At 35.6% G+C, this 20,202-nt stretch overlaps 1 protein-coding gene across 1 annotated transcript in view; it reads right to left on the reverse strand.

Moving 5' to 3' along the window:
• Positions 1–16,986: 16,986 nt before the first annotated feature.
• The window catches only part of LOC149187469 (Pentatricopeptide repeat (PPR) superfamily protein), a 156,815-nt gene continuing 153,599 nt past the window's right edge, over positions 16,987–20,202 (reverse strand). Inside the window, exon 2 of the mRNA XM_089411358.1 lies at positions 16,987–17,626. The gene's annotated coding sequence lies outside the window, so the exon portion shown is untranslated. The remainder of the gene's footprint in view (positions 17,627–20,202) is intronic.

The raw sequence follows: 20,202 nt of genomic DNA on the forward strand, positions 1-20,202 counted from the left end.
GGTTGTTCCATATAGATTTCTTCATGCAAGTCCCCATGCAAGAAGGCAGATTTAACATCCATCTGATGGACTTCCCATTTGAAAGAGACATCAAGGGAAAGAACGATATTCTTCATTCATAGTTGCGTCCAAATTAGGATCACCTACAAGAGCACCTATTGCATCCCGAGTAGCACAGACCCATTTTGGAAGTTGAGGATCTGAAGGAGGATCCTGAGAAAGTGGGGGGGGATTGTCATCCTTGTTGTCATCATCTGAAGAAGAAATATTTTCAAAACTAGAAGGGATAGAGAGAGGTGGCACATCTGCCGAACTAGGCTCGTATGCCAATATATTTTCAGCAAACTTTACATCTCTTCTAATGATAACATTTTTGGATTTAGGTGAAAGAAGTCTATATCCTTTGGCATCTTCAGAATATCCAACAAAAATACATTTTTCACTCTTAGGTTCTAAAGCTTTATGTTTCTCATCTGGAATATGGGTCCATGCTTCACTTCCAAAAACACGAAAGTGACTTACATCTAGTTTAATTGAGCTCCATGCTTCTTCTGGAGTGATATTCTATAAAACCTTAGTAGGAGTGTGATTTACTATGTAATTTTCACAGTTAATTGCTTATGCCCAAAAATTAAGACTAAGTCCTTTAGATTGAAGCAGACAATTAGCCATTTTCTTTAAGGTGTGATTCTTCCTTTCAGCTACACCATTTTGTTGTGGAGTATATGGAACAGTATGTTGCGTTTGAATTCCATGCTCAGTGAAAAAGTTGATGAATTTGTTGTTAACATATTCTCCGCCATTATCAGATCTTAGCTTAAGAATTTGATATCCATATTGTTTCTCAACAAATGTCTTAAAGGCCAAGAACATGTTAAATACTTCAATCTTGAGTTTTAAGAAGTATACCCAAGTGCGTCTGGAGAAATCATCAATGAAAGTTAAGAAATACTTGTAGCTAGAGAATGAAACAAATGGAAGTGGACCACATAAATCACTATGCACAAGCTATAAAGGGGTTGACGTGTGCCAAGAGGCATGTTTTTCAAAACTATCCTAATGATGTTTTCCGAGTACACATCTGGAACAAACACCATCTCTGCAAGATACCACAAGAAGACTTGTCACGGTATTTTCTTTACATAGATTTTGAAGGGAGCGATAGTTTAAGTGACCAAATCACTCATGCCAAAGTTTGCTCACTTCATCATTATGAGCAACAAATACTGAGGGAAGAGTTGATGACCCAAAGTTGTTAAACATATACAACCTTGTAGAATCATAAGCAATGTCAGTAGCTAAAATCTATCTAGGATCTCTTATGTTGGGTTGTGTTATATTCTCTCCACGACTATCCCACATAGTTAACGGGGGGGTTAGAAGGGGGCGGAGCCCCCCCTTCGTTGCGCCAATTGCGTAGCGTGGGGAGTCACAAGGGGTTTGAGGGGTGCACCTATGGTGAGTCACAAGGGGTTTGAGGGGTGCACCTTAGGTTGGGCGGACCTACCTATGGTTTTTTGCATGATTTTCGCACATGGTTTTGAACGCGGTGCTTTTCAGTCCATGGTTTTGGACGTGATGGTTTTTCTATCCATGGTATTGGATTCTTCGACATGTATAAATATGTATTATAACATTGAAAGGAATATAATGAAAAATCAAGTTGGTAGTCCTAGTTTTGGGATCCAAGGGAAAATCTCTGTGTATATGTGTTTTATGTGTTATGCTCTCACATTGTTTATTTTCTATGTTTTAGAATTCGTATGCAAGTAATTTATGTACGGGGTTAAAACCTATATTTGGTATCAAAGTTGTTTTGGCTTCAAGGGGATGCCTTTGTTGCTGAGGGGTTTCGTTCGGGCCTGTGGTAGACCCTGTTCAGTGGGAGATCTGCGAGATCGATTCTGGTGGTAAAGGAAGATGGTGAGTAGTGGAAAGATAGAGATCGAGAAATTTAATGGTTAGAGTTTTGAGTTGTGGAAACTCAAGATGGAGGATCTTTTGGTGGATAATGATCAGTGGATCGTGATAGATTCAGGTACTAAACCAACGAGAGTGTTCGATGAAGAATGGAAGAAGTTGGATCGGAAGGCAAAGAACACAATACAATTGTGTCTCAGATTCAGTATTGTTGAATGTATCAGGGGAAGCTATGATGAAGGCTTTGTGGGACAAGTTAGGAACTTTGTACCAATCTAAGTCTCTGGTGAATAAATTGTTCCTGCGGAAAAAGTTGTATAACCTGAGGATGAAAGATGGACACTCGGTGACAGAGCATCTAAACGCATTTAATATTGTGGTAAGTCAGTTAGCATCTATTGATATTAAAATTTCAGATGAAGATAAGTGCATCAGTTTGTTGTGTTCTCTACCAGATTCATGGGATAGTCTGGTTATTGCAATAGGTAGCAATGCAACTGCCTTGCAGTTTGATAAAATAATCTCATCCTTGCTGACGGAGGAGATGAGACAGAAAAATATGGAGAGCTAGAATGGTGATGCCTTTTCTGTACGAGGACAGTCCCAGAATAGAAACAAAAAAAATAATTCATTGAGTGGGATATCTAAATCTAGAGGGAGATCTAAATCTCCAGGAAAACCTTAAAGGTGGCGTGTTGGAAATGCGGAAAAGAAGGGCACTACAAAAGGGACTGTAAATCTAAAGCTCCTGACAAAGGAAAGGAATCTGATGATGTTCCTTCTGTAGAGGCGAAAACCACCTTAGATGAAGGTGGGGATGTGTACTTGGCTTCTTCAAGTACACATGTAGATCATGAAGCATGATTGATTGACTCAAGTGCATCCTTTCACTTCACTCCCCATAAAGAGTGGTTCTACGAGTATTAGAAATACGATGGTGGTGATGTCTTCTTAGGGGATGATAAGAAGGCTAGAATCGTTGGTTGCGGAAAAGTAAAGTTGAAGTTGCAAGGTGGAAGGGTTAGAACACTTCCGAGTGTTCTGCATATTCCTGCATTGGCCAGAAATCTGATTTCTGTAAGTAAGTTGGATGATGCCGGTGTAAAAACAGTGTTCGAGAAGGATACCTGCAAGATGGTTCGAGGAGCACTGGTATTGATGTAGGGAGTTCGAATTGGAACTCTTTACAGGCTATAAGGTAGCACAATTGTTGATGGGTGCAATAGTTTTGTGGTTCTTGAAAGTGGAGCAGAAAATCTAGTGGTCTCTGGAGAGAAGACCATGTTGTGGCATCAAAGGCTTGGACATATTGGAGAGAAGAGCCTTCGAGTACTTCATGGTAAAGGTATGGTAGAAGGTATGAGTAATATCTCTCTGGATTTTGATTTCTATGAAAATTGTGTATATGGAAAGCAAAATCAGGTGAGTTTCCCCTGTGGTGGTAAGAGGGTGAAACATATATTAGATCTTAGGCATAGTGATGTGTTTGGACCTGTGAAGTTTCCATCACTGGGTAAGTTTGTGTACTATGTATCATTTATAGATGACTTCTCAAGGAATACATGGATATATTTCCTTAAGAATAAATATGAAGTCTTTGACAGGTTTAAAGAATTCAAGGCTCTGGTGGAAAACCAGACAAAGAAGAATATAAAAGTGCTGAGGACAGATAATGGTGGAGAGTTTTGCAGTAATGAAATTGAAGAATTCTGTAAGAAGTGTGGTATAGCACAATAGAAGACTATTACATATACACCTCAGCAAAATGGAGTTTCAGAAAAAATGAAAAAGACGTTGATGGAAAGGGCAAGAAGCATGCTTAGTGTTGTCGTGTTAAGACAGGAATTCTGGGCAGAGGCGGTGGAGACAGCATGTTACCTGGTGAACAGATCACCTTCATCAGCGTTGGAGGATAAAACTCCACAAGAGGTATGGACTGGTAAGAAACTCTCTCTTTCACATCTGAGGGTATTTGGATGTGATGCATATGTACATGTTCGAAAGGATAAACGAACCAAGTTGGATAGTAAATCTGAATAGTGCATCTTTATTGGGTATAAGGATGGTTTAAAGGGTTATAAGCTTTGGAACCCAGTAACAAGGAAGATTGTGTACAACTGAGATGTGGTGTTCAGAGAGGTGAAAGATGTTATTAAACATGAATTCCAACCAAAGGAACCTGAGAAGATAGAGTTTGAGCTAAAGTAGGAAGAATCAGACTCTACAGCAGAGGAGGAATCAAAAGATGAAGAGCCACAAACTCCGGGTGTGAGAAGATCAATTCGAGAAAGAAGGCAGCCAGAAAGGTATAGTCCATCTGATTTCTATTCAAATTTTTCTTTATCTATTACTGATGATGATCCCAGAACTGTGAAGGAAGCAGTAGATTCAGAGGATGGAAAACTCTGGAAAGAGGCCATGGTTGATGAAATGGCATCTTTGCACAAAAATGAGGCTTGGGATATGGTGGAGTTGATGGCTGGAAGGAAACCCATTGGCAGCAAATGGGTGTTCAAGAGGAAGACAAATGCAGAAGGAAAGGTGGAGAAATACAAAGCTCGGTTGGTAGCAAAAGGTTATTTCCAGGTGTCGGGAATTGATTTTGGTGATATTTTTTCTCTTGTTGCCAAAGTAACTTCTATTAGATTACTTTGATCTGTTGTTGTTGCTTTTGATTTTGAGGTAGAACAGATGGATGTGAAGACAACATTTCTTCATGGGGATCTAGAAGAGGAGATCTACATGAAGCAACCTGAAGGCTTTGCGATGAAGCGTAAGAAAGAACTGGTATGCAAGTTAAAGAAGTCTCTATATGGGTTAAAACAGTCACCAAGGATGTGGTATCAGAAATTTGATACATTTATACGGGGACTTGGTTTCACCAGAAGCAACGCAGATCACTGTGTGTATTTTAAATTAAGTGGTGATCATGATATTTATCTGGTCTTGTATGTGGATGATATGTTGCTGGTTGGAAATGACAAAGAAATTATCCAAGATTTGAAGTCCCATTTGTCCTCCAAATTCGACATGAAAGATCTTGGTGCTGCAAACTATATTTTGGGCATGGAAATTAAAAGAGAACGAACAAAGAGGAAGCTCTGGTTAAACCAGAGGAAGTATGTTAAGATAATATTGTAGAGGTTTAATATGCAGGATAGAAAACCAGTGAAGGTTACTATTCCTGTAGGTGTAAAGTTATTTGTTGAATAGTGTCCCAAGACACAAGAAGAGGAAGAGGACATGTCCTGTGTTCCATATGCAAGTGCCTGATGTATGCGATGGTCAGTACTAGACCAGACATTGCACATGCAGTGGGAGTATTGAGCAGTTTTATGTGAAAACCATGGAGGGAGCACTGGACAACAGTGAAGTGGGTTTTCAGGTATTTGCGTGGCACTAGTGATTATGGTTTGTGATACCGAGGAAGACCAGGATTGGACAGAGTGTTGGATATTCGTGGCTTTGTTGATGCAGACTGGGCTGGAGATCTGGATCAGAGAAGATCTACAAGTGGGTATGTGTTTAACCTATTTGGAGGTGCAGTCAGTTGGATGAGTAAGAAACAATTTGTAGTGGCACTATCAACTACAGAGGCAGAATACATGTGAGCCACCCATGCAAGCAAGGAAGCAGTTTGGTTGCAGAGATTGTGTTCAAATATGGGGTTAGTACAGGGAGCTATAAGGATAGACTGTGACAGCCAAAGTGCAATTTTCTTGGCAAAGAACTCTGCATATCATTCAAAGACAAAGCACATTGATGTCCAGTATCACTTTGTGAGGGATATGATAGAAGACAAAAAGGTGTTGCTGGTAAAGGTGGACACTTTGAAGAATATTGCAGATGCATTGACAAAATTTGTGAGCTCTGAGAAGTTCTCTTGGTGTAGAGAAACAATGGGCGTTACAGGGCTGGATAAATGACTAAGCTCTCATGTGGCCCCCTATGGAAAGAAAACAAGTGGGAGAATGTTGGGTTGTGTTATACTCTTTCCACGACTAGCCCACGTAGTTAACGGGGGGGTTAAAAGGGGGGCGAAGCCCCCCTTTCGTTGCAATGATTGCTTAGCAGGGGGAGTCACAAGGGGTTTGAGGGGTGCAAGTAACCCCACTCTATGTGGTCCGGGGCAGAAACCCAGAAAATTTTGGTTTTGGACCCTATGTTAGGTTGGGCGGACCTACCTATGGTTTTGTGCATGATTTTCGCACATGGTTTTGGACACGGTGGTTTTCGGTCCATGTTATTGGATGCTTCGACATGTATAAATATGTATTATAACATTGAAAGGAATATAATGAAAAATCAAGCTGGTAGTCTTGGTTTTGGGATCTAGGGGAAAATCTCTGTGTATATGTGTTGTATGTGTTATGCTCTCGCATTGTTTATTTTCTATGTTTTAGAATTCGTATGCAAGTAATTTCTGTACAGGGTTAAAACCTACATCTTAGGTCCTTAATTACAACATCATGAGGTGAAAATTCAACAATTTTACCTTCGCCTGAATGAGTTATCTGATATACAGATAGAAGGTTGCAGAATAAGGTTGGAACACAATACAACATTAAATTGACCATTGTCTAGATGAATAGTTCCAGTCCCTACAACACTAAGAGATATATCATCACCAACATATATATTTTTGGTGTTATAATCATTTAAAGAAGAAAACATGGCTTTGTTTTTTACCATGTGATAAGAAGCTCCAGAATCAATGAGCCACTCAAGAAAATAAGAAGAAAAAGATACATTTAGTGCATAACCAAACCGAGATGCTTGACAACCACATGCAGAAATTGTTATTCCTGAAGATGAATTTGAATTTGAAGAGTGCTCCAAATGGATGTTATGATTCTTCATTGCTGCTTCCAAGGCTTCCATCTTCTTAAAGCATTTTGATTCTAAGTGACCATCTCGATTACAAAATTTGCAATGTCTATCAGTCTTCTTCCCTTTGTTTTTATTTGTCTTATCATTTTGTTGAATTGATTTTAAATTTAGAGACTGAAAGTGCTTAGGACCCTTGGTTGGTTTAGGACCATTCTTTTTAGGACACTGCTTCTTAGGATTCTTTGAATTTGGTTGTTGTCGGGCGACTAAGGCTTTCTTAGAAGAGTTTCCAAGATTAAGAAGACAAAGATGTAAGAGTTTTTCTTGTTCTCTTATTAAAGAATCACAAAATGCATCAAAAGAGGGGGGCTTGTAGTCTTGTCCTTGAGAAATAAAGGCTTCTTTAGTAGAATGGAAGGTGGAAACAAACACAAAGTAAGCTGGTCCAAACTTAATAAGAATGGAATAGATAAGACTACCATATTCTTTCTTAATTTTAACACCTTCCAAGAGAAGTCTAAGGGTCTTGAACTTGGACAAAAAATCTTCAATGGAAGAAAAATTATTGGGGTCCAACGTAAGCAACTCATTTTCGAATTGATGGGCTCTAATTTCATTTTTAATTCCAAAAACTTTAGTGAGTTGTTTCATTGCTTCATTAGGGGTATCAAGTTCTACGAAATGGAATCTAAGATCTGGAGAAATAAACATCCCTATCAACCCACGTGCTTGATCTTGCGCATTTTCCCATTTGGCTACCTTATCTTCATCTTTAGGTTTAGTTTCTTGGCCTGAGGCTATTCTATAAAGACCTTTAGTTCTAAGTAAATCCACAATGTAGGACCACCATTGGAAGTAGTTCGTGTTGTCAAGAATAACTTGGCATGGACTTTACATTTTAACAAAAATTGAAGCTGTAGATGTTGAAACTAAGTGTTCTAATGGAAAGATGTCAAAAAATTAGGTCGATTAAAAAAAACACGGCTCTGAAAATGGCTTCTAGATGAAGAAGTTATGGATTTTGAAGAAAAATTGTTGAAGATGCTGACGAAATGCGTGAATTTGCGGAAGTGAATGATAATATAATATTTAAAAAAAATCCCCCCCCCCCCCACCATTTCCAAACTTAATCTAATTAGCTCACAAAAATAAAAATAAAAAAATTATGTGACCCACTTTTATAAATAAGTGAAAGTCACTTTTACAATAGTACTTTATGTGCTACCCACTAAATTGTAACTTAAATAAAAGATAAAGAGACTTTATAATTATAAGTGACTCACTTTTTATAATGGGTGAAAACATTTTTACATAAAGTAACTTTAAAACATAAATTACATGTGATTTTTGAAAAAGCAACTCAACAAAAAGAAAGACTTGAACCTTATGGCTTGAAGTTAGCTTCTGCTGGAAACTAAATATTTTTCTCAATGTTTTTGATTTTCTGAGATCACACTAAGACGCGACAGAAAAGAGCATACGCATGAGAAAAAACCTTCTTTTTTGTTTATGATTTGTCTAGATCGCACAGAGTCGCGGGGCAAAGAGCATATGCAAAAATGAAAGGTATAGATCCAATAATAAAAAACAAAGAGCTAAATAAACTAAAATAAACAGAAAGATGAATAATAAAGACTATATACCTCCAGATCTTAAAAATGACGTAGCTAGGGCTACCAAAAACCTTTTCACGTGAAACGAAAGGGGTTCCTCATTGGAATAGATGCTCCTAACACAATAGAGCAATCCTCTCGGCTCGAAAGCAGTCAAAAATAGTAGATATAGGAAACGATAGTCGGATGCAGTTATATCAGCTTCGGATTTGGATCACTAACGGATGTGGCCCTCAAATGCCTCTGATACCATGCAGGAATTTACTGGGTAAGTACCTCAGATAGAACACCAAAGGACACTGCTCACAAACATATCATATATCAATACACCAGTGTTCTTGACATGGTTAAAACCCTCACATAGGGAAACAGTCCATGGCCTCAGCCAACGTGGCCACTTCAAGCGATTTATTAATGTAAAAGAAAGAAAGTTTACATAAGCTTCTCTCATGAATGGTCACCCTACAAATGACCCTCCATGCTCTTTAAATAGAGATCATCGACCAATCGGGTGTTAAGCCACAGATCAATTGTTGGTAATACCAAGGAGAGAATGAATTGTCGAATCACTTCATGTCTAGAACATATCGTGACCGTCGGATTGTAAGTTACAAAAGTACATAGTAAAGAAACACACTTTCCCTGACTCTACACTAAACGAAGTTATACTTCACTATTTCCTATGTGTTGAAATATCTTAACAGGGAAAATCCCATTGCATTGAGGTTTGCAGTCTCTCTTTTGTGTGAGTGTCCAGACTAGCGAAGGGTTTCATTTTGGAAAAACATTGTTATAAGATCATCCAAGCTTTCTCATGAAGTGAATATGCCTTGAAGAAGATCTTTGAGCACCTCATCCTTGAAGAGAGGCATGTTTGATGATGATGATGATGATGATGATGATGATATATATATATATATATATATATATATATATATTAGGGAAAGAGAATGCGAGTAAGTTTGGACCTATTTCAGACCTATGGATAACGTAGCATTTTTCGGTCTCTGAGCCTTGAAGTAGTAATCGTGTGCAACCTAAAGTCTTTAAAGTCTGGCAGACCTGAACGTCAAAAACAATCCTTATTTCTAAAATATCCAAAGTTGGTTGAGACTTGAACTATTACAGTGCGGAGGTTTTTAAAGATATATATACTTTTTATAGTATCTGACAAAGTGAAGCCGACTTTATTATCATTCAAGCAACAGACCAAACTTGGCTCATTACAGTGATAGTATGATGAAGAACTTTGCATGGAAACCAGTCAAATCAAATACGCTTAAAAACTAACAAGGTATGTTTTTGTCGCAGTGTTGTTTTTGAATATTTAACTCCCATCTCCTTTAATAGATAAAGGATTGAGGATAGATGTTGATGTTGAAGGTTTTGTTTGGTGGCTACAGATGATCTTGTGTATTGATGCCATGAAAAGGCAAGTGTTTTTCAAGATAAATAGAACAGAGATTTCATACATGTATTGGTGATGTCTTGTTACAGTCATTAAGGAATAAGCAGGTTGTTTTGCTACAGTAAGTGAGGACTCGTGGTTACATCTTAGAGTAGCCTTCTCACATCATTTTGTAGCAGCACTCTATCATTCTAGCGCTGGAAGTATGGGTTTCATACTCAATTGTGCATAAAAGTTTTTGATATCGCTTGCAATAGTATAGCAGGAAGGGTTGCATCATTATCACTTGGACATCTTGTAGTGACCCATTTCGATTTATAAGCAAAAGGGTATTAGCATGCATACGATGTATGCATAAGAAGTTATCATATGCATACATCATGTATGCTAATACCCTTTTGCTTATAAATAGAAATGGATCATTACAAGATGTCCAAGTGATAATGATGCAACCCTTCCCGCTATATTGTCCTTGCACTAGTATACTTATTAAATAATTAGGAAAAATGTTTAAATGAATGAAAAATGGGCTAAACACCTAAATTGTTGAGAAGGGGGATATTAACTAAAATTCGACACTCAAAATATACATATTAAATACATCACACTTATAAGGTTGTTAAATAAATTTACAATTCCAATCCTTCTAATGTAAATATTGACCACTATAGCGTTAAAGTTATAAGTTAGTTATTGTTGATATATATGTGTGTGTGTGTGTGTATGTTAAAATTACTAAATTAATATAGCAATCATTTGATATATAAGAATAACATTCATTTTTATATTACAATTAAATTTTATAAAAGTTAAAAATAATTAAGTTTAAACATGACAAACATATCATATATATATATATATATATATATATATATATATATATATATATATACGTACCCTCAGCTCCCAGTTACATGTAAAGCTTATGTCTGTCAATAAAATCTGATGAGGGCGGTGACTGCCTAGGAAGGGTATTTATCCCGAGTACGCAGAGACACAAGGGAGGGGTTTTTGGGGTGAGAAACACTGGAAGGAGAATGCGAGATATGAATTAGAGTTAGAGATTCGAATCAAAACTTGATATTTGAGCAATGCTTTTGGGCACGGGGGCCAAAATACTTCCATTGTGAAGTATTTTGGAGTTGGGTACCAAAGTTGTGCTCAATTTGGCTGGGAGGATTTGGTCATTTGGTATCGGGAGCAATTGCAGTTACATCAGTGTGGTATCGACATCAAACTCGGAAACCAAGTATGTATATGTGTATTTAATTGATAAATTGTGTTTAAGATGTCACTGTATGTATAACTAAATCTTCAATCTGTAAAAATTGTAAATTTCCCGAAAATATTGCCCTACACATCTTGCAATAAGGATTTTATATCTAACTCATCAATTATAGCAGTTTGAAGTAGCATAGGTTCATCTGCAGTTGGCAGTAGTCATATAACAAGTCATTATTATTACAATACTTTATCATTCTGAAGAAGGTAGGCATCCTCAGGATATCATTCAACAAGGTACAGTAGTTCAACACTTCACTGGTATTGTATGTTGTAGTAGTCTAGAAGGAAGAATCATATTGTTGAATTTAGGCTTTTGTGATCCATATCAAGTTTATAGAGAAAAGTTTTCGATAAAAATCACATCGTAATTGATTTGTCGACGCATTTCGAACCAATAAGTGTGGTTCATCATCAGGACAAGTTGAAGAACCAAATCATGGCTACAAGTTAAATAGAGAGAGCAAATCATTCAACGACTATATTTGACCAGGAAACGGCTAACGGCTATATTTGACCAGAAAACGACTATATTGGACCGGGTAACTAGACTGGACCAAGAGATAGGGACAGGGAAAATTAATTAGTTAATTAATTTATTTTTGTTATATTTATTTCCATTATTTGATTAAATGTAACCTATAAATCAATAATTAATTAATAGACCTTTTTTATTATTTAAAACTATATAGACTATATAAACTTATATCATTACTATTAAATGAAATAATAAGAAAAAGTTAATAAATGTTTAATAAGTGGATAACCTAATTAGTTAGATAAATGTTTGACTAACCCATTTGGCAAATAAATTAAAGTCAATTAGTTTGTTAAATCCCTTATTAATCTAATTTATTTATATTTTTAAAGATATATCAAGATAATTAGTTTTTATTAATTCCATTTAATATAATAAAAACTTATATTATTAGTATTATATGAAATAATAAGAAAAATCATAAAAGTTTACTAAAGAGATCACCTAATTAGTTAGATAAATATATCAGTAAAAAAATTTAGGAGTCCAACTATATTAAATATGTATTTAGAAATTAAATTCATGTGGGACACCCTATGTTGGTGAGCTTGGGCGCTCTATTAATCAAAGGATTCATGAGCACTCAACAAACATAAAACATGGGCGTACCCGGTCTTCTGCCCTGGTAGAACACGCGGAAAAGACTTAGCATCACATATGCATTGAGGAGGCCCGTGTTATTGCCAAAATTGCACCGTTCCATCACCGGAAGTTTAAGGAGGCCATAGAAATTGAAAAGAGGCCAAGCAATCTCAATAGGGATGACAGCTAGAAAATTAGCAGTTGTTGGATCCCTGCCCTTTCATCATAGCCACGCCTCCACCCTCGCCCCCGCACTCGCCGCTACCCCTGCCCCTTGTGTTGTTCATTTACATTTATTCTAGATTATAATTCGTAATATGATATTTTTATATGAATAAGTACTAAATGTATTCATTAACTAATTAACTTTTTTTTATGCCATACTAATTGACATAATGTATAGATTAAAAAAAAATACCTAAACAAAGATGAAGATAGTAGAAAGATAGGAATTAAACAAAAAAAAAAAAACTAAATGTATTCATTAACTAGTTAACTTTTTTTTTCTACGCCATACTAATTGACATAATGTATAGATTAAAAAAAAAAATTACCTAAACAAAGATGAAGGTAGTAGAATAATGAAATTAACAAACTAAGTTGTAACAACTATATTTATTTTTCTATAACTTGAATTTAATTTATATATTTGGACTCCTAAAAAGTTTTAGTGATATACTTATCTAACTAATTAGATGGTCTCTTTAATAAACTTTTATGATTTTTCTTATTATTTCATATAATACTAATAATATAAGTTTTTATTATATTAGATGGAATTAATAAAAACTAATTATCCTGATATATCTTTAAAAATATAAATAAATTAGATTAATAAGGGATTTAACAAACTAATTGACTGTGGAATTGAGACTTCTGTGATCCATATTAACCACACTCGTTGGTTCGAACCGCATATCCTAGGTCCATTATTCAACTATTGTAATAAGTTATCAATTTAATGGTTTATTCCTATTATAATCTCTAGATAGTTTTTGGTTTTTGGTTTAAGTTGACTTTGATAGTTTTATTAATAGGATCTAATAATAGGTTTAATAATAGTTATTTGTTATGGCAATATTAACTTACAATTAACTATGTATATTTAACATTAACCTTTTTTGGATTAAATAAAATTAAACTAACTTACAATTAATTAACTAGATACTTAATTATATAAATTTAAAATAATATTAAATATCTAATTAAATTATTTTTTTATAAATTTAATTTTGATTAATATTAATTAAATACGTTACCTTATAATAATAGATATTAAACTCAAGTTTAATTAACCATTAATTACATATGGGTTTAATATTAAACCTTTTTAATTAAATATAATTAAAAGTACTTACATTTACATTAACAATTAATTAAATAACTCTGTCTATATAACTCTTATATAAGTTTAATATCGGTAAATTTGATTCATTTTTATATATAATAGATATTAAACTAACTCTTAAATTAACTAACTTAGTATTTATATATATAACTTTTATATAGTCTAATTAATTCCTATATACACATTCCTTATTTAAATATGGTAATAGGCATATAACCGACTCTCTTATTATTTAACCAATTTTGTTTTCCTATCCCTATCCCTTGATCCAGTCCAGCCAAGTAGCTGTTTCCCAGTCAAATATAGCCATTAGCAAGTCTGGTTGCCCAGGTCAATATAGCCGTTACCTGGTCAAATTTAGTCGATGGATGTTCTGCTCTATCTATTTATCATGCAGCCAAGATCTAATTCTTCAACTTGTCCTGATGATGAACCACACTCGTTGGTTCGAAACGCGTCGACAAATGCATTCTAATGTGATTTACACCGAAAAATCTTCTCAAAACTAATTGACTTTAATTTATTTGCCAAATGGGTTAGTCAAACATTTATCTAACTAATTAGGTTATCCACTTATTAAACATTTATTAACTTTTTCTTATTATTTCATTTAATATTAATGATATAGGTTTATATAGTCTATATAGTTTTAAATAATAATAAAAGGTCTATTAATTAATTATTGATTTATAGGTTACATTTAATCAAATAATGGAAATAAATATAACAAAAATAGATTAATTAACTAATTAATTTTCCCTGTACCTATCTCTTGGTCCAGAGCAATTACCCGGTCCAATATAATTGTTTCCTGGTCAAATATAGTCGTTAGTTATTTCCTGGTCAAACATAGCCATTGAATGATCTGCTCTCTCTATTTAACCTATAGTCATGATCTGGTTCTTCAACTTGTCCTAACGATGAACCACACTTGTTGGTTCGAAACGCATCAACAAATGAATGACGAAGTGATTTTCACCGAAAACTCCTCTATAAAAAAAGAATCATATTGTTCATGTCTTGTAAGAGCTTTCTATCATTATTGCAGCAAGGGTTTTTAAGTAAGGGTAACTATCATTTTATTGTCATATCAGCATTCAATGTCAGTGGGTCGTTGTCCCTAGTACGGGAGCCCACAATAGTTTGAAGAAGTTTATTCATTGTAAGTGGGTCATTGTCCCTGGTACAGGAGCCCACAATTGTGTGTCAAACTTATTATCATTTTTAGGGTGGTTGGGTGGTGTTAGGCAAGTGGTTGAAGTCTCCTTCAGGTTGTATCCTCAAAACACTTTAGTGCATTATGTTGGTGCTAGGGCAAGTTGGAGCATCTTTTCAGCAGCTGCTAATAAACTAGGGCGTTGGACTGTCATTCCAGTTGGAGTTGGAAAATTGAATGTTTTTTTAGAGTACTAGAGAGTTGGGGCTTCCCTTTTTCAGTTGAAGTTGAAGCATTTGATGTACTAACAAAATTATTAGGAAAGTGTTTGATGGTTTTTGTCCCGAAGGGGTTTCCACCTAAAAAATTTGGTGTCTATTGTCTATTGTTTGTTTAAATTTTGAATTGATGTTGAAGATTAATGAATGCTCTAAAAAGATTAATAAGTTACTAATTGCTAAGAAATATTGATCCACCCCAATTTAGTGTTTCCAACAATATATGGCAATGGCAAAGGTGCAACAGATAACTATTACAATTAAGAGGATATAGATGCCTACCTAAGCTTACAACTCCCGCTAACTATCTATATTGAAAAGAATGCAACATCTGGCTCTCTTTAAGAATGCATTGAAAATAAAATTGCATTGGAACTCATCAATTTTATCACACTCAATCCCAAGCACTCCTCAAATGACATTATTAGCATTTGCATTAATTCTGTCACAGTGATTCATGAGGACAGTGAAAGCTCTGCTCCCTATTCTACTTATAGTATTGAGTAGTGCTTCTCCCTTTTTTGAGATTTACCCTTTCTTACTCTCTACTTTAAGTTCTGCTTGTATTTCTTTTTCTTTTGGCACTTAGGGATTGCCTTGACATTCCCACATCATTATTGTAACTTGTATTAACAAGTCCATTGACCTATTCTTTTGGTCATGGTCACTTGCTGACATTACTAATATGATCTTTTATTATTTATCTAAACATAAAAAATATAATTAATCACAATAATTAATTCATCATAATGGTAAAACTAGAAATCACAAACATAGGCAAATAGATTAAGGTCAATGTGATAGCCTTCCATAAGGCTATCCATAAGCATCTTTTAGGATGTTTTTATAGTTTAGAGCTAACTTTTAATTTTATTTTTTATTCGTTTGTTATTCTTATTTGTGTCCTACAACGGGATCAATCATAAAAACACAGCTATTTGATAACATCCACCATTGAGTTGTCCTAAATATGTTTCCCTCTAAGAATCCATCAATAATGGCTATGGCTCCAAAGTGAAGCCTCCACTTTTACCAAACAAAATTACAGCACTCACCATTTTTTGCATTTATACAAAAACTTGAATTCTTCCAAAATTAAAGGAGGTATCCGAAGAGGGTCCTAGAAGGGTGTAGATTGGGTGTAAGAGCAGCACCAAATATAGTCTAACTTGGTAACTCTCTCAGAGCATTACTTGTTTTTAATTCAATTCCTACTTAGCGTTTGGTTAATATTAGATTAATAATTTTATTCAAGTGAGATTCTGCCTTGTAATCATATTATATTTAATTCTATTAATCGGACTTATTGTCTTCAAATCAAGTCGCATTTGTTCAAGTAGTTTATCCTGTGGTGACAGTCGGAAGTGTTTTTCTCATTCTCTCCTCGGAGCAAATCCAAAACTAAATAACCCTTATCACATGGAGGGTTCTTTTGTCATCTTGGTTATTTACATGACCTTTTAAGATGCACATATTTTTTATTTGAGTCAAAGTATAGAAGATTTAGTTGTTTTTAAACCAGTACCACAAGGAGCCCTGTGATACATATTGCACTTTATCAATTGGGTAGGCTCAATGGAGCATCAAATAACTACAATTTCTAACTTTAACTGGGGTTTTAAGCCTGAGGAATAACTTTTATTTACTGTAATAATGATGTATGGGTCCATATACGTCATCTTGAGTTGATTAAGCTTCGTTTAAAAGTGGTATCCTAAAATATTTCTCAATCTTTTGATTTCAGGGGGCAGCTCAATTGGTGATTGAAATAATGTGAAATCTGTGATATCTGGGAGATGCAAAGATCAAATTCCCCCCAGTTGTGACCCGGTTTATGGAGAAGACAGGCCGTAGACCCCAGAGGTTTACTAGTAGTTGTGTCTGGCGGGCTGCTGGGTTCCTCTAGGATACTAAAGAATAAAATAAGTAAATAAATATTAAGATTTTGGTGTGGCACTCATGCCAAGTTTTTCCGTGTTTTTCTTCCTCCAAGGCTCATAGAAAGCAAAAAAAATAATCATATTGATTGCAGGATTGACCAAAAATTGGCCAATTGAGTGGTAAATTACAAAATGTGTCAAAGATTAAGAAAATGCATCAAGCATTATGTTGAAGTACATTTTTTACAAGCATTGAGGTTTGTGCAACTATTTGGTGACGGAACCATAGGTTCCCCTAACAACATTCTAACATAGTTTGAAGGGTTAAAATTCAGATTTCATATCGCCTTTAAATATGCTAACTCCTGCAAGAAATTGATCTGGGAATCAAAGACAACGCTCTGGCCATACTAGCTTCGGTAGCTAAATAGGTTAGCTCCTCTGTGAGATCGATATGGAATCTAAAGCCAATGCTCTCACTGTACCTTTCATTACAAGAACTCCTAAAGCTGAACTGATACTGTATAAAGTTAAACCTGCATCATTTTCTTCCTCCATGGTAATCTTCCTCCTGAAGAATGTATTTTTTACGCAGAACTGAAGAGGATGAGGATGAGGCTGGAAGGAATAACGTAATCTTCTTCTTCATATAACAACATCCTTTATAGAATCCCACCCACATTTAACATTTGATAAGCATGTCAGTGGGGGCAACCTGAACATCTTGTCCCTAGAAAGAAATTGAACAATATCCTCAGACAAGTGGAAGTGATCTGTGTCAACAAACAAGACCTGCAAGAACATGTACAAATTGCAAATCCAACTTCAGAAATTACACATTTTCTGATTAAGCGTTTGTGCAAATGATTAGGTTTTTCTTGAAATGTGGTAAAGCAACAAATTACAGAAAACTTACTTATGAAATGATGAAAATCTCTAAGATTTACCACAAGACTGTAGAATTGGAAAATATTTTGTTTGTTCATCGAAACCATGTTTATATGCTTAATCATCAAATCTACTTTCCACAGACAAAAGCAATAATAATTCGAACATTCATTATTCTACTTATGAATCTTGGGTAAGAGATGGCACATTTTCACTTTTGAAGTTAAGAACCTAGTCTAGTTCCTTAACTAGATCAAATCAAAAAGAAATTGGAAGTTATTCTGTCCAAATAATTTACAGTCAAAATGTCAAGTTCAATGCAGGAAAGGAAATGCTTGGCACTGTTGAGATCATGCAGCTAATCTTCACTCGATGCCATGTTGCTACAAAATCTAGCAGGTTTGATGAAAGGACTTACCAGGCAGGAGACCAGACCTTATGGCAACATTAAGGGTTGTTATCCGGATTGGATCATTATATTGTTTGTCATCCATCTCAGTGCTTTCATAATGGAAAAAATAGAGGAATCAGCTCACAACACCATTTTTATCCATGGGATCTAGTTTGGCAAATTGGGGTTTGAAACCTTCCAAAAGCATTTTGAGGCATCGAACGACATTTCTAGGGGTAAAACTTTGCTACTTTAACACCACACTTTTTTTCTAATTCTACACATAGACACCTTTCCAATGGCACTAGAATCGCCTCAATAGGAGTCTGTATGTAAAAGTTACACCACTCGAAAGTTGACCTTGTTTTTACCACAATAATTCAAGAGAATGCGACATCAGCCCACATTACACACGGAAAAGGGGCTAGCCAGATGATCATGATAAAGAAGAATCTAGAAGAGTCCATATTGTAACTCTAGTTAAAAGTTGGAGTCAAACCTAACGACTAGTAGGTTATCGGGTTGTGTTATAACAAGGCCACTAGGAAAGAAAGGGATTCCATTCTTTTCGAGTGTATCTTGTTCCATAGACAACCAAAGTAGCCAAAAAGGATAGGGAGAGAACACAGAGAGAGGATTTGTACACTGTAGTAGCCCACAAGCCATAGGTCTTACTTCTTTGTACTCGCAACCATTTTCTATTCAAATCAACGAAGCAGAGCGGGCCCACCTTCTCACTGGGTTTTCTCTCGAAAGGGTTTCCAAGGATATACCTTGTGTCACTCGTGGTTTGTGAGTTTTTATTTCATTGTCCTCTATTTCTGCATAATTATAATTTACATGCATACGCAACAAACGGTAATTTACAAATTTAGAAATCTAAAGAAAAATAAACCCTCATAGTGTAGATTTCATCTTTTTAAGCATAATTTATCAGACTTGGTGTGACGAACTATCCAATGGAATATCTTCTTTGGTTATACTATGGATATTTGCAAGGGATCTAGATCGGCGAAGCCAAAAGTCATAAAACCCCAGTCAATGCCAACAAATCTATGAATAACACTCATGATCCTGCAAAGAGAGGGTTTCGCTTCTGCAAGCACAAGTTGCAAATATAAACCACAACATGAATCTCCTCACCAATAAGATCTAACCTCCAGCCCTAACCAATAATATCGAGCTATTCAAAGAAGATGGGGGTTCTAACACAAAGGTCCAATCAAAGGGGAGATCAAGAAGAAACAAAGAGAGCGCCGAAGAAAGAACCCAAAAAATATCAACCCAGTTCGAGCGTCATTAACCATTCACAGTCCATGTTCAAAATGGAAACAAAGGTCGATATCAAGTTGTATCAAGGTGAGATCGATGCTTTGAAGCTAAATCACTGCTTGCAGCAATTAGAAGTTTATTTCAATATTCATCATATAGAGAAAGAACACAAGATTTCATTTGTGCAACAGAAATTAGAGGGCCATGCCCTGACCTAGTGGGAAATCCACACAGAGACCTTGACGTTGGGGGGAGATCCTCTAATGGCAAAGTGGGAGGACTTTAAAACCCTCATAAAGTCACAATTTTACCCTATCAAGTATGTTGAGGATTAGTGGATTCAGTGGCACTACTTCCAGCAGAAGTAGAGGCAGAGTGTACAGGAGTACACAACAATATTTAGAGAGATGGTCATAATGGTGGGTATTTACCCAATTAACCCAGACGTACTCCTCAAGTATCTGGGGGGTCTACATAGCCATCTGCAGAAGCAAGTGATGTTGTTCAAGCCCCGAACGGTGGACGAGGCTTCTATATAGGCACAGTACATGGAGAACATAGGCTAAAAAAAGGACAATCAAGTGGATCGACACAGAAGGGGCACCAAGATGGTTCCAAGGAGGGGAAGAAGAAGCAGAAAGGGGGAAAAGATAAAAAGACAGCAACCATAGCACACCAGTGCAAAGATCCCTGCAACCACCATAACATTGACAATCATACAAAGGAGAAATGTTAGAAGTTGCATTCAGAGCTTAATCCAAACAACAAAAGAAAGATAATAAGAAGAAGAATCTCATGGCCACTAATTCAAGCAAGC

Source organism: Pinus tabuliformis, chromosome 3_1, assembly GCF_031772625.1.
Source record: "Pinus tabuliformis cultivar Carrire ecotype Pingquan chromosome 3_1, CPIR1, whole genome shotgun sequence".
NCBI classification, from domain to species: domain Eukaryota; kingdom Viridiplantae; phylum Streptophyta; class Pinopsida; order Pinales; family Pinaceae; genus Pinus; species Pinus tabuliformis.